Here is a 9,469-nt window from a genome sequence, read left to right as displayed (position 1 = left end):
GCAACTAAATCTGAAGTAACAAGAAAAATATGTTAACTTTTGGATTTCCTTTTCATGTTCTAAGTTGAGGGACATTTCTTCCAATTACATAAAACCTTACTTTGGCTTCCTTAGAAAGTATATAGTCTAAGAGGTTTTATAAGTAAAAGAAGATAATGGTAATGTGTGTATTTTCTAAATTATTCTATCATTCAATACTCAAAGTATTTCCAAAGAAATAATAGTTGAACTAAAGAAGTTTTAATAAGTTTGGTGCATGCACACACACAGACTGAGAGAGAGAGGGAGAGAAAGAGGGAAAGAGAAAGAGAGAGCGAGAGAGAGAGATTGAGGAGTAAAAATTTAGGATAACAAATGTGATATTTTTAAATTTTTGGTCCAAATACAGATTAGGATAATTTTCCTTTGATGATTCAAACCTGAGACACTTGCTATTAGGCTGACTTTTTTTTTTTTTCTTTCTTTTTTTCAAGTGCATTCTTATTTTTTATTTATTTATTTTTTTAAACATCTTTATTGGAGTATAATTGCTTTACAATGTTGTGTTGGTTTCTGCTGTATAACAAAGTGAATCAGCTATATGTATACCTACATCCCCATATCTCCTCCCCCTTGTGTCTCCCTCCCACCCTCCCTATTCCACCCCTCTAGGTGGTCAAAAAGCACTGAGCTGATCTCCCTGTGCTATGCGGCTGCTTCCCACTAGCTATCTATTTTACATTTGGTAGTGTATATATGTCATTGCTACTCTCTCACTTCGTCCCAGCTTCCCCTTCCCCCTCCCTGTGTCCTCAAGTCCATTCTCTACCTGTGTGTCTTTATTCCTGTCCTGCCCCTAGGTTCTTCAGAACCATTTTTTTTCTTTTTTTTTAGATTCCATATATATGTGTTAGCATACAGTATTTGTTTTCCTCTTTCTAACTTATTTCACTCTGTATGACAGACTCTAGGTCCATCCACCTCACTACAAATAACTCAATTTCATTTCTTTTTATGGCTGAGTTACATTTCGTTGTATATCTGTGCCACATCTTCTTTATCCATTCATCTGTTGATGGACACTTAGGTTGCTTCCATGTCCTGGCTATTGTAAATAGTGTTGCAATGAACATTGTGGTACATGACTATTTTTGAATTATGGTTTTCTCAGGGTATATGCCCAATAGTGGGATTGCTGGGTCATATGGTAATTCTATTATTAGATTTTTAAAGAACTTCCATACTGTTCTGCATAGTGACTGTATCAATTTACATTCCCACCAACAGTGCAAGAGGGTTCCCTTTTCTCCACACCCTCTCCAGCATTTATTGTTTGTAGATTTTTTTGATGATGGCCATTCTGACCGGTGTGAGGTGATACCTCATCGTGGTTTGGATTTGCATTTCTCTAATGATTAGAGATGTTGAGTATCCTTTCATGTGTTTGCTGGCAATCTGTATATCTTCTTTGGAGAAATGTCTATTTAGGTCTTCTGCCCATTTTTGGATTGGATTGTTTGGTGTTTTTGATATTTAGCTGCATGAGCTGCTTGTATATTTTGGAGATTAATCCTTTGTCAGTTGCTGCATTTGCAAATATTTTCTCCCATTCTGAGGGTTGTCTTTTCGTCTTGTTTATGGTTTCCTTTGCTGTGCAAAAGCTTTGAAGTTTCATTAGGTCCCATTTGTTTATTTTTGTTTTTATTTCCATATCTCAAAGAGGTGGGTCAAAAAGGATCTTGCTGTGATTTATGTCATAGAGTGTTCTTCCTATGCTTTCCTCTAAGAGTTTTATAGTATCTGGCCTTACATTTAGGTCTTTAATCCATTTTGAGTTTATTTTTGTGTATGGTGTTAGGAAGTGTTCTAATTTCATTCTTTACATGTAGCTGTCCAGTTTCCCCAGTACCACTTATTGAAGAGGCTGTCTTTTCTCCATTGTATACTCTTGCTTCCTTTATCAAAGATAAGGTGACCATATGTGTGTGGGTTTATCTCTGGGCTTTCTATCCTGTTCCATTGATCTATATTTCTGTTTTTGTGCCAGTACCATACTGTCTTGATTACTGTAACTTTGTAGTATAATCTGAAGTCCGGGAGCCTGATTCCTCCAGCTCCATTTTTCTTTCTCATAATTGTTTTGGCTATTCAGGGTCTTTAGTGTTTTCCATACAAATTGTGAAATTTTTTGTTCTAGTTCTTTGAAAAATGCCATTGGTAGTTTGATAGAGATTGCATTGAATCTGTAGATTGCTTTGGGTAGTATAGTCATTTTCACAATGTTGATTCTTCCAATCCAAGAACATGGTATATCTCTCCATCTGTTTGTAACAAAGAAAACTACAGACCAATATCACTGATGAAAATAGATGCAAAAACCCTCAACAAAATACTAGCAAACAGAATCTAACAGCACCTTAAAAGGATCATACACCATGATCAAGTGGGGTTTATCCCAGGAATGCAAGGATTCTTCAATATATGCAAATTAATCAATGTGATACACCGTATTAACAAACTGAAGGATAAAAGCCATATGATCATCTCAATAAACACAGAAAAAGCTCCACAAAATTCAACACCCATTTATGATAAAAACTCTCCAGAAAGCAGGCATAGAGAGAACTTACCTCAACATAATAAAGGCCATATATGAAAAACCCACAGCCAACATCATCTCAATGGTGAAAAACTGAAACCATTTCGTCTAAAATCAGGAACAAGACAAGGATGCCCACTCTCACCACTATTATTCAACATAGTTTTGGAAGTTTTAGCCACAGCAATCAGAGAAGAAAAAGAAATAAAAGGAATCCAAATCAGAAAAGAAGAAGTAAAGCTGTCACTGGTTGCAGATGACATGATAATATACATCGAGAATCCTAAAGATGCTACCAGAAAACTACTAGAGCTAATCCATGAATTTGGTAAAGTAGGAGGATTCAAAGTTAATGCACAGAAATCTCTTGCATTCCTATACACTAATGATGAAAAATCTGAAAGAGAAATTAATGAAACATTTCCATTTACCATTGCAACAAAAAGAATAAAATACCTAGGAATAAACCTACCTAAGGAGACAAAAGACGGGTATGCAGAAAACTATTAAGACACTGATGAAAGAAATTAAAGATGATACAAACAAATGTGATTTTGAAATTATGGGAGGGAAAATGTTCTTTGCAGGTGTCAGTAATAACCTCAATACTTCACACTGGATATGTAGACAGATTTTCAGTCATCTATCTAAGTAAGAAAATCAAACCTTCCTTAAAAAGTAATTTCAGTTTCTCTAAACTAGGACAATTTTCCCAAAACCATGTCTTTATACATGTCTTTGCTGTATAGCAAATGTTTTTTCTGTCTCTAATTATCATTGTCAACTAATTCTAAATGGTACATGTGTAAAGAAAAGACAGTTACAGTTGCTAAGGAAACTATACTTTGTAGGAAATTCATTCAACAGGACTTTCTCTTCGAATTAAAAAAAACAATAATAACCTTCACATACAATAGAACCACCTTGACCACAAGCATCAGGAAAAGAAAGAATAAATGAATAAGAATGTAAAAATAAATGCCATTCTTTCCTACCTTTAGCTGGACTCATACCTTCTTTCCTCACATGGACTAATTATTATTTTAAGATTTCAAACAAAGGAAAATAGCTACTCCCTACAAAAATCTCTATGTATAAGGTTGGAATTTCTTTTTTTTAAGTTCAATGATATTTAACTTTGTAATAATAATTTTAAGAAGTCTAGGGCTTCCCTGGTGGCGCAGTGGTTGAGAATCTGCCTGCCAATGCAGGAGACACGGGTTCGAGCCCTGGTCTGGGAAGATCCTACATGCCGCGGAGCAAGTAGGCCCGTGAGCCACAACTACTGAGCCTGCGCGTCTGCAGCCTGTGCTCCGCAACAAGAGAGGCCGCGATAGTGAGAGGCCCGCGCACCGCGATGAAGAGTGGCCCCCACTTGCCGCAACTAGAGAAAGCCCTCGCACAGAAACGAAGACCCAACACAGCCAAAAATAAAGATAAATAAATAAATAAAAATTTAAAAAAAAAAAAGAAGTCTATTATCAATGGTCATTTGACAAACTCTTTAACTTTGTACTCTTCTTCTCTCAATTTAAATTAAATATGCCAAACAATTTTTCATACAGATTAATCGAATATGCTAAAGAAATAACTCAAAGAAACCAATTTGTTTGATTCCAAAATCTTCAGTACATAAATAGACTCTATCTCTCCACTTGGCATTCATCACGTTACCTTGTAAATTAATCTTCAGGGAAATATTAGCAGATATACTTGATTCAATTAGCAAAATCTTCTTTCTCACCCATTGCTGACATGTATTTTCTAGAACTGTTTTTCAGAGCACAGAGCAAGAGTTTTGCATTCAACTTCATATGATAGCCTTTTAAGGACATTGTACATATGCAGAGAGAGGGGTTAGGTAACAGGTACTTAATTGAACATGATATTTATGATCTAGAAACAAAAAAGAATTGGGACACAATTTGTCCAGTCCATGTCAGAATTGGTCAGGACAGTATAATAGCAGACTTTTGCTACCTTCTTTCAAATTTCAAAGACTGGTAGACGTGTGGGTCAAAGAATGTGTTTTAAAACAAAACACACATCTTTGAGTCAAATAAAAGTAATTTTTATAAAACAAATGCTAGAGCCCTTTTGCATACTTGTATAGTATTCCTCTGTTATCATTTTAATATGAAAATAAGATCCCTTTTAAAAGTAATTACACAGCTCTTACTCCCAGATTTGGAAACAACTTGAATTATTTTAATGTACAGAGTGTGTTATTTTTTTAAAACTGCAGATCCAAAACCATTAATGGATGATGAAATAGGCTGATTGAGTTGTGACCACTCTTTTTTTAATGGAGTGGATGGAAGAAAATGGAATGGAGGTAGAATAGAATGGAAGGAAATGGGTGGGATAGGATGTGAGATAGCATAGCATAGACTAGACTAGAATAGAATATAATAAAATACAACTCACAAGTTCCAAGCAAGAACTGCACACATTGCAAAAAACACTGCAGATTATAAGAACAGTGGCAAAGGGACATGGAGAGGATGTGCCGGAAACACACATTGGCTAGAAAAGGATTACTTGATCTTATTCCTTCATTTCAAAAAAATTTTTCAAACTTCAAAATTGAAAAAAATAATTGGAAATTTAGCAAACTGACTTGATAGTGCCCAAAGTATTTTCAAGGAAAAAATTAATTTATCAATATAATTCCCTAATTTTCTATAACTGCTAATAAAAAACATATTTTGCCTTATTTAACTCATAATTTGGGACAAAAGAGAAAATAAAATGGCTCACACAACTTTCCAAAGAGTTATTCCTACAGTATGTATAGAAATGGAATATATGATTTTTTAAATGAAATATTGGCTGACAAATTCAAAACTATACTTCTTAGTGATAACACACTATCTAGTATTTTTGTATAAAATTAATTAAACTTTTTATATCATAATTAAATTTATTGCTTTTTCCAGGAAAAGTTTAAGAGAGATTGTGTTGAGAGACAGTTTTCCATGAGACTCTTACACTTCTGCATATGTTGCAAACAGAAGCACTGATAACTTTGTTCTAGAATATCTTTTCAAGGGTGTCTATACAACATGAAAGTTTAGAAAATAGAGATATTGTCTCCCTTGAGACAGAAGTATATTTGTGTGATGCCCAAAATAATAAAGATAGTATCTCCCTTTGAGTCAAAAGTTGGACATGTTTACTTGAAGGCTTTTAAAAGATTAGGGTTCTCTAAACTCAACTGTGACACACATCCAGTGCACTGACCAAGTCCACCTCCATGTGACCCCCATGGGCCATGGGAAGCAAGAGAAATATGACACTCATGCTGCCTCGTTTGCCATGAGTAATAGAGTCCTTCAACTCTGTCCCAGGAGTCCCATGACTTTTGCCAGGATCTTTGAAACTATGGCAGGCTGACTTTTTAGCTTACATAAAGGACAAAATCTCAGACACCTCACCATTCTTGACAGATTGTGGACTCAAAAGTGAATTTCATGATTTTCTAAATGTAAAGTAACCACAGTTGGCTGATATTTTCTATGTGGTATTTTGGTAATAAAAATCATGTATTTAACTGGCATTTAAAGCATTCTTTATGGGCTAAACTTTGGGGGTGGGGGGAAACTAACAATTTTGTCAACATGCCAAACATATGTGAAGGTTTCCAAAAGTATTATTGTTATGGCAAACAAGATCCAAAGTCATCTCCCCATCTCCCACATGTTCCCCAAATATGTTGCATTCCACTGAGGAGGGCATTAATAACCAAAGGAGTTTGAATAAAATAAAATTAGAAACATATTTGCATCTTATTTCTCTGTCTCAAACTTTTAATCATTGCTTTACTGAAAAAAATAGAAAAACTTTTAGAAGAAGATCTATTTGCTATTCAAAACCCTGCATCAATAATTGAGTTAAACTTCATACCTAAAGGGAATAAATATTACAATCCATTTATCATTACAGTTCATTACAATTATTACAATTTGGTTCTTCATTTACATTGAAAAGTAATTGTCAGATACTAACATTTATTGTGATTTTGGATTAAAGTTAAAGAATATTTCACATTGCTAAACAGAGGAAATTGTTATTATCCACAGCTTATTTAATTGAACCAGAATCTTCATCCTTGACTGAAATGGAGAAATGGAAAGGAAAAAACTCAATCAGTCATAAATGGCGTGCATAGCATTATCTTTGTGTGCTCTGAACTTCCAGACACACTTACACATTAAATTAAATATTTTCTAATTCATAGGGAGGTGGTTTGAAGATCTCTCTATGAGTTTGAAGATCTCTCTATAATTAGATATTAACAAAATATTTGACATGAAACTGATTTTGTAGAAAAGGCAAACCTTATCTAATACATATGTGTGTATATGTATGTGGGGGGGATGTTTAGTTGGCTACCAAATAAAATGTAATTTTTACTACAGCTTCTTTCGTATTTAAAAACACTGATATAAGGAAACTATCCAGAGAAACAGAACTAATAGAATATATATATGTATATATATATATTCTAGTATGTATGTATATATAAAATAAGAAATAAGCTTATGCGACTATAGAAGTTGACAAGTCCCAAGATCTGCAGTCAGCAATCTAGAGACCCAGGGAGCCAATGGTGTAGTTCCAGTCTGAATGCCAGCAGGCTCAAGACCCAAGAAGAGCCAATGTTTCAGTTTGAGTTCAAAAGCAGGGTAATACCAATGGCCCAGTTCAAAGGCAGTCAAACAGAAGGAGTTTCCTCTTACTCAGTCTTTTTGTTCTATTCAGGATTTCAACTGATTAGATGAGACACAAACACATTAGAGAGAGCAATCTGCTTTACTCAGTCTACCAATTCAAATGTAACCTCATCCAGAAACACCCTCATAGACACACCCAGGACAATGTTTGACCAAATACCTGGGCACGCCAGAGCCCAATCAAGTTGACACATAAAATTAACCATCACATATGTAAATAAGTGAAAAAACTGGAAACCCAGATACACAGAAATTTATCCAAGGTCACACAATAAGGGAGGGATCCAAGAGGCACCCCTTGCTTTACTTCATCTTAAAATGCCTAATTTTTCCTTTCCATCATTTTGCCTTAGAGCCAAATAGAAGTAGGTGTTTTTCAGTATTATAGTAATGGAAGGCATAAGGTAATATCACAAATAAAGCATTTTTCCTAAAATAGGATGCTCCTGAATCTCATAGTAATTACTTCTAGGATCACCAAAGAAACTACAACTCACATAAATTATAAGCCACCAAAGATATTCTTTCTCTAAAGCTATGCTAGGAGTATGGCAACATAATTAGACAAAGCCCACCTATCTCCCTACCCCCTCATACCATAATGTTTGTGTCATTTTCCCTAATCCACATCTGAGGTTAAGCTAAGCTGAACATGGACATGAGCTACTCAAGACTGAAAAACAAAGTTGGCACAAGAAGTATTAACACTGAAAAGAAAAAGTATGCTATAATGACTGTTTAAGCTTCACTGTTACTCAGATTTATCTGATTTACCAACGTATTATTAATTTTTTTGATGGTCAACACTAGAACAGCTAATTAGTGAATGCATTAGTCAGGGTTCTCCAGAGAAACAGAACAAACTCTGTGTGTGTGTGTGTGTGTGTGTGTGTGTGTGTGTGTGTGTACAGAGAGAAAAAGAGAGAGAGAGATTAAGTAATTGGCTGACACTGTTGCAGATACTGGCAAGTCCAAAATCTGCAGGATAGATCATAAGGCTGGAGAGCCAGGGAAGAGTTGCAGTTTGATCTGAAGGCAGTCTGCTGGCAGAATTCCCCCTTCCTTGAGGGAGGTCGGTCTTTTTCTTAAGGCCTTCAATTGATTGAATTGAGGTCCATCCACATTATGGAGGACAATCTGCTTTACTCAAAGTAATGGAAATAGAAACAAAAATAAACAAATGGGACTTAATGAAACTTCAAAGCTTTTGCACAGCAAAGGAAACCATAAACAAGACGAAAAGACAACCCTCAGAATGGGAGACAATATTTGCAAACGAAGAAACTGACAAAGGATTAATCTTCAAAATGTACAAATCTCCAAAATATACAAACAGCTCATGCAGCTCAATATCAAAAAAACAAACAACCCAATCCAAAAATGTCAGAAGACCTAAACAGACATTTCTCCAAAGAAGATATACTGATTGCCATGAAATGGAAATGAAAAGATGCTCAACATCACTAATCATTAGAGAAATGCAAATCAAAACTACAGTGAAGTATCACCTCACACTGGTCATAATGGCTATCATCAAAAAATCTACAAGCAATAAATGCTGGAGAGGGTGTGGAGAAAAGGGAACCCTCTTGCACTGTTGGTGGGACTGTAAATTGATACAGCCACTATGGAGAACAGTATGGAGGTTCCTTAAAAAACTAAAATTAGAACTACTATATGACCCAGCAATCCCACTACTGGGCATATACCCTGAGAAAACCATAATTCAAAAAGAGTCATGTACCACAATGTTCATTGCAGCACTATTTACAATAGCCAGGACATGGAAGCAACCTAAGTGTCCAATGACAGATGAATGGATAAAGAAGTTGTGGCACATATATACAATGGAACATTACTCAGCCATAAGAAGAAATGAAATTGAGTTATTTGTAGTGAGGTGGATGGATTTAGAGTCTGTCATACAGAGTGAAGTGAGTCAGAAAGAGGAAAACAAATACCGTATGCTAACATATGTATATGGAATCCCCCCCCCCCAAAGAAAAGGTTCTGAAGAAACTAGGGGCAGGACAGGAATAAAGACACAGATGTAGAGAGTGGACTTGACACGGGGAGGGGGAAGGGTAAGCTGGGACAAAGTGAGACAGTAGCACTGATATATATACACTACCAAATGTAAAATAGATAGCTAGTG

At 35.4% G+C, this 9,469-nt stretch overlaps 1 long non-coding RNA gene across 1 annotated transcript in view; it reads right to left on the bottom strand.

Moving 5' to 3' along the window:
- Positions 1–4,387: 4,387 nt before the first annotated feature.
- LOC309647239 overlaps positions 4,388–9,469 on the bottom strand; it is a 154,241-nt gene continuing 149,159 nt past the window's right edge. The window contains exon 2 of the long non-coding RNA XR_014255881.1: positions 4,388–8,972. This is a non-coding gene — a long non-coding RNA (uncharacterized lncRNA). The remainder of the gene's footprint in view (positions 8,973–9,469) is intronic.

The sequence above is a fragment of the Balaenoptera physalus genome (assembly GCF_965194825.1).
Source record: "Balaenoptera physalus genome assembly, chromosome: 17".
In the NCBI taxonomy this organism is placed as follows: Eukaryota; Metazoa; Chordata; class Mammalia; order Artiodactyla; family Balaenopteridae; genus Balaenoptera; species Balaenoptera physalus.
The sequence above is the reverse complement of the archived record's forward strand: the minus strand, read 5'-3'. Positions and strand labels throughout refer to the sequence as shown.